This window comes from Gymnogyps californianus, chromosome 1 (assembly GCF_018139145.2).
Source record: "Gymnogyps californianus isolate 813 chromosome 1, ASM1813914v2, whole genome shotgun sequence".
Classification (NCBI taxonomy): Eukaryota; Metazoa; Chordata; class Aves; order Accipitriformes; family Cathartidae; genus Gymnogyps; species Gymnogyps californianus.
Genome location: NC_059471.1, coordinates 200,442,757 through 200,448,980, shown reverse-complemented (window position 1 = coordinate 200,448,980; position 6,224 = coordinate 200,442,757). Strand labels below are relative to the sequence as shown.

At 39.0% G+C, this 6,224-nt stretch overlaps 1 long non-coding RNA gene across 1 annotated transcript; it reads left to right on the top strand.

Moving 5' to 3' along the window:
* The first annotated feature begins 2,598 nt into the window (after nucleotides 1–2,598).
* Nucleotides 2,599–4,760, top strand: LOC127025462 (uncharacterized). The gene is made up of 3 exons (XR_007767673.1): nucleotides 2,599–2,660; nucleotides 4,006–4,195; nucleotides 4,294–4,760. It is a non-coding gene; the product is annotated as an uncharacterized LOC127025462 (long non-coding RNA).
* The last annotated feature ends 1,464 nt before the right edge of the window (nucleotides 4,761–6,224 follow it).

Here is a 6,224-nt window from a genome sequence, read left to right as displayed (position 1 = left end):
TCTTCTACAGAAGACAGATAGGAGTAAAAGCAAGTACAGGCTTCTGGGGACTAAATTGCTTCAAAACTCTGTTTAAACTTTTTGTAAATGGTAATTAACTTCCTCAGAAAAGATTCCTACATGGGAATCTCTGCTGGCTCTATGAGTGTGTGTGTGTGTGAGGGTATTTGTACCAGCAGCTGAAGCAGGGCTGTGGCCTCAGAGGCTCATATGTCCAGCTGCCAGCAGCTGGGCAGACTGGGTGTCTGAGCCCAGCTGTGGGGCCACCCATGTTGTACATATGCACATGTACATATTCCCACTAGCAGACCTCCATCCTGCTCAGCCGGAGAGGGGAGCAGGATGAGGCCATTCATGCTATCTGTGCTCATGTGAGTGCTCTGTGAGATTGTTGTGTTGATCTGTGGGGCCAGACCTATATGTATGTGGTGTATACCTGTGCTCCGTATACCTCTGCATGAGTGTACTGGGAATGTGTGCTCAGCCTCGGTACCGGTTGGAGCTGCGGCAGCCTTGCCTCTCTCAGGCTCTCAGATCTGGTCCAATTTTCCCCTAACAAAACCAAAAAACCCGAAGTCCCGCTTTTTGGACAAATGGAGGTTTTCTTTTGCATAAGACTGAGGCTTTTCCTTTCCACAGATGAATTTGTTCTACCAGAAGTCAACGTCTGCACTGCAGTTGCTAATAAATAGCTGTTTATTTCAATGAGATGTTAAGCTCTTCCCTTTCTTTGGTGGCTGTTTGGCATTCCCAACTGATGGAAGCCATCTTTCATTGGGTCTCTCTTTCTCTGTCTGCCCAAGCATTAAAACCACACATGTCACCAATAGTAAAACACGTTAATCATATGTAGAGTAAGTACTCTTGACTGCAGTCAGGTCTGGTCTCAATCACTTTTGGGTGACAACAGGGTTGAGATCTGTCCTGGTTTTGGCTGGGACAGAGTTAACTCTCTTCTTAGTAGCTGGTACAGTGCTGCATTTTGGATTTAGTGTGAGAATGATGTTGATAACACTCTGATGTTTTAGTTGTTGCTAAGTAGCGTTTATCTGAAGCCAAGGACTTTTCAGTTTCCCATGCTCTGCCAGCAAGCAGGTGTGCAAGAAGCTGGGAGGGAGCAGAGCCGGGGCAGCTGACCCGAACTAGCCAAAGGGGTATTCCATACCATGGAACGTCATGCCCAGTATATAAACAGGGGGGAGCTGGCAGGGAGGGGTGGATCGTGGCTCTGGCATCGGTCAGTGGGTTGTGAGCAATTGCATTGTGCATCACTGGTTTCCCCCCCCCCCTTTTTTTTTTAATTCCTTTTCATTACTATTATTATTATATTATTATTTCATTATTATTATTGTTAATATTATATTTTATTTAGTTATTAAACTGGTCTTATCTCAATCCACGAGTTCTGCCTTCTTTCCCGATTCTCCTCCCCATCCCACCAGGAGCGGGGGGGGTGGGGGGTGGACACGGGGGGACGGGGAGTGAGGGAGCAGCTGTGTGGTACTTGGCTGCTGACTGGGGTTAAACCACAAGATCACTGATCCCCAATCTCTTCCTTATAAATGTACTGTGACTCCTATTCTTCCCAACTGCATTCCAAAAATGCAACATTTCTGAAGCTTTTGCAAGAACTGACAAACAAATGAGAAGATAAGGTTTGAAATCAAAAAGATCATCAGCTGTTGGACAGAAGTCAGAGCAGACAAGTTGCTGTTCCTCTACGTCCCTTCCAAAAGAGTGTTGCAGTTGGAGGGGGGAAGAAGTTAGCCATTAGCAAACTCCTTTTACATCTTCCTCCTCTGAAATGTCAAACAGATATCGTATTTGCTGCTAGCACATGATGTTACTAGTGGAAGACTGAACACCTAAGATGACATATGTGGCTACACTGGCTGGAATGAAATTGTGGAATAATTTTTAAAATAGTCCATTGGTATTCCAAGAAGATTCAAAATATAAGTTTAAACAGTCTTTGCCACGCTAATGGCTGATGACTACAGTAAATTATCTTACCATTGCTTTTCAGAGACTAGAATTTACAGTTCGCCTCAGCTTGTTGGCATATGCCACACCATGTTTAGAATGGATTGTGATTTTACCCTTAGTGAATTTCCTAACTGAAAAAGAGACATTCAGTATATATGTTTCAGTGTTCTCATTCTGAAGCTGCAATGACCTTTTGAGTCTGAAACGGTTTTATATCAAAGGACTTGCAAATGGACTCATTTATACCTCACACGCCCAACATTTTGGATTTATGCCAGGACAGAGCCAAGGTTTCTGATGTTATAAATCTGTATCTTGGTCTTAAAATGCCAAATAGAATGCACAGTCAAAACCCTGATTCTTCAAGACCAATAGAATGTTTGCCATTGAGTTTAATCAGCCCCAAACTTAATCCTCTATAATATCAGCTTTCTGTTTTATGACTACATATCAAAGGTTAACCACACATTCATGCAGCAATGTTGTGTTCTATGAATATTGTTCTGTGCTGTAAATTTTTCAGTTTTGAAATTATTTCCCTGCTATCTGACAGAGTAGAAAGCAAGTGGAGGAAGGAGAGAGGGAGAGAGTGACACTCTATCAAGTGAAGATGTGTTCTCAAAGAATTCAGACTATCTCCTCTTCTGCCATAATTAGATTTACAGGACTAACAGGTAGCTGTACAGCACACATTTATCATATTCTCAAAGTCAATTTTTGTGGTTCTTTCACTCACTCATACTCTAAAGTTCACATTTAACTTTAATTAAATCTAGAGAATATAAGATTGAGTAAAAGTTACATTTATCAGTTTAATTTTGGAATACTTACTGAATGTACATTATTGCTTTGTGGTTCAACTGAATTTCATTTATTAAAGATCCTTTTTTTTTCCCCTAAAACTACTTAGACTCCTATGATATTCTGATTTTTTCAAAAAGAGATTTGATTTTGTAAGCAGTAAATGGTCTCCATTCAGGCTGTAAAATATATGCTAAGATTTTTTTTTGACAGACTATGCACTTTTTGCTGTATATCTGTTCCCTTGTGGACCTCTATTGGTAATAAGTTTGTCCTATGGCAATGAACAACACATTTAACATTTTTCAAATAACTGTCACATTGATCAATAACAGATTCCATTTTTCCCATAACATGTACTGATGGAACCAATAACATTAGTTACTACTAATCAGTGTTTGTAGAGAATTAGGCATGTAAATGCCAACATATTGCTAAAATGTTTGTAAATTGTTTTATGTTTAAATTTACTGTGTGAATGCATGGCAGCTTACATATCTATTATCTAGATGAATTAGGAAAGAAGGACTAATGATGTGCAGCGAAGGAGTAGTGTTTATCTCTGTGTGCTCTGCAAAGGGATACCTGTGCTAGTTCTGGGTGGCAGTCCTCAGCAATAAAGGGAGAGGAGCTGTGCTTTCTCTGGGTTCCCAGTTTCTCAGGCTTCTCAGAGTACCTAATTGGCCCATTTCATGTTATATTACACTGCACCCACACTACATCTTCTGAGACCAGTGCTAGCTTCTTCTATCTTTGTAATTTCCTTTACCAGTAGACATACCTAAGGTAAACAGAAAGATAACAGCAACAAACAATAACTCTGTCTCATTTTGTTCTTCCATGGAAACAAATAAGATTGTTCAAAATTGCCAATATTTTGACATCACTTTCATCTTTAATGGAGTTCTGAATCTCAGTATGAAGGTTTCTTCTGCAATCCACTAACAACACAGAATCTGCCCTATGCTTCTGGCCAAAAGCTTAGTGGAAAGAAAAGAGAACAATCTTTGCACCTATGTAGATTAAGGTCTCTTTTAACAGGGTCATTCATCTTTACCTTCCTTCTTTGTCAAGGACATCATCTGGTTCTCTCAGCGCCCTTGGAGGCAGACTGTTGGATCTCATGGACACACATGGGTTGACTTCACTCAGGTAAACCCAGAGTCGACCCTCATTTGCTGCTAGTAATTCTCGTCCTCCTTTAACCTCTTCTCTAAGGATGAAGGCCTGGGAGACATTGTTGATGAAGAAGACTGAGGGAAACAATGCAATGGATACCTCAGCCCTATCTGTATCTGCGGTCACAAAGTCCCCCACCCCATTCAGCAAAGAGCCCACATTTTCCTTGTTCAGCCTTTTACTACTTATGTAGCAACAGAAGCTCCTCTTTTTGCCCTTGATATCCCTGGTGAGTGTCATCTGTAGGTGAGCCTTGGTTTTCCTAAAGTCATCCCTGCATGCCTGAATTCAGCTGTCCTTAGCCTGTATGTTGTATTCTCTTACAAGTGGCATGGCAGTGAGCTGGAGACCTGTGAGGGAGAGCAGCAATCCCAGGGCAGCAGCTGAACTTGCATGTGTGGTGGGGAGAGACTTCCAGATGATGTGGCAGGAGGGTGAAGCTGAGGAGAGAATACAGGAAGGAGATTTGCAGGGGACTACTGAGAAGAGCAGGAAAAAAAACCCAGACAGGACATGTAAATAGAGACATTTTCTTGGTGGTGGATGAAATTATGCCAAATTTTGTGAGAAATGAGCTGACTAGCTAAGTTTGGTAACAAGGATAAGGAAATAAAAATGTGTTTACAAGCCCTTTTCTCTTTTTGTTCCATTTTACTAGGTCTCTATTCTTAAAAGGCTAGTTATTCCAACTTATTCTCTAATAAAAACTTGAGGGGGTTTTGAGTTAGAAAACTTTCTCGTCTCAAGGGAGCTTGCTAAAGGAGATGCAGATGCACCTTAAAGTGGTGCCTGAATGGGGGCCCCAACACACTTGCTGTTTGAGAATAATTATTTTTCTCTGAATTTCTTTTAAATTTGTGCCAAGATTATTGGTAACGAACAGCCTGACTTAGAGGTGAGTTCTGTTTCTGTCTAATTAACTTAAATACTATTGGTCCTGATATAAGACTCCATCATTATAATATTCTCTAAATATTACAACCAGTTTGATACTCCTCTGCTTTTCATCTGCTGAAAAGTACATGTTTCACTAGCTTATCACACTGAACATTACCATATTTATTTATATAGACTCGTATTCTCCTAAATGTTACTCCATGTAATGCATGGAGGAGAGCTAGAGGAATGCATTTGATCTTATCATACCAACGCTTAAAAAAAAGAGATTTCAGGATCACAGAATCTATATTTTCACACTTTTATGTATGTTTCCAGTATTTGGAATGGAATCTATTTAAAATATCACTAAGTAGTGATCCATTGGTTAACACCCACCTACCTACTCTCTAACGGTGCTATGAGCTTGTCTCTACCAGCTGCTGAACTGTGTTTATAGCTATTCTTGGCCTTTTCCCCTCCCTAAAAAAAAAAAAAAAAAAAAAAAAAAAAAAAGACTACAAAAGAGCATGAAAGTTGCACTTACAAATATTTCAGTTGGCTGGATTCGATCATAAACCTCAAAGATCTACTCACAGTTGCATCAAATGAGAGAAAGATAATGCATAGTAATGTCTTCTCCTGCAGATAGAATCTTTTATAGTAAGAGAACAAGGAATATTTCTTTAAGACTGAAATAGAGGACATGTTAAGGTGGATTGTCAAAGTAGTCCAGTTGAGATGGTAATGCAATGTGAATTATGTATTCCTAGAAATTCAGTTTGGCATTTAAGGTATCTGGGTATACAGTATTATTATGGTAGGTAATATATTAAAATACAGTATAAGGTGGTTATTTTTTCTTCAACAATTTTCAGATTTAAATGTGTATATTTACAGATTTGTATATACATCTGTACATAGAAATATATGTGACATCTTTCTGTGTTCTTAATTTTCATTTAATTCCTTGTTTGCTTGGAGACATTAGCCATCTATAAAGTCTATGAAGAAATCTTATTAGAAAAGGCATTTAACACTTATATTCCATTAGAACATAATCTTTATAAAGGTGATTCTTATCTTGGTAGTATCATTCAAGTCCTGGGACCTTTAACACCATTATTGTGATGAACTCCTTAGAAAGCCATTGCTAAAACTGACTTTTATGTATCTCACAAAATGAACTTGCTTCTCTGTGATGACATATTGGAGTTTTTTAATGTTAACTTCCTTGCAGAAGTATGATGTATTTTTTAAATTATTCTTTTTTCTAAGTTATTGTTTTCAATAAAGATCAATTTGATATCACATCCTGCATTCTAAACAGAGGAGGAATGAGTCATTGTAACTCAACTGCAATAGCAGAAAGTTCTGCTTTA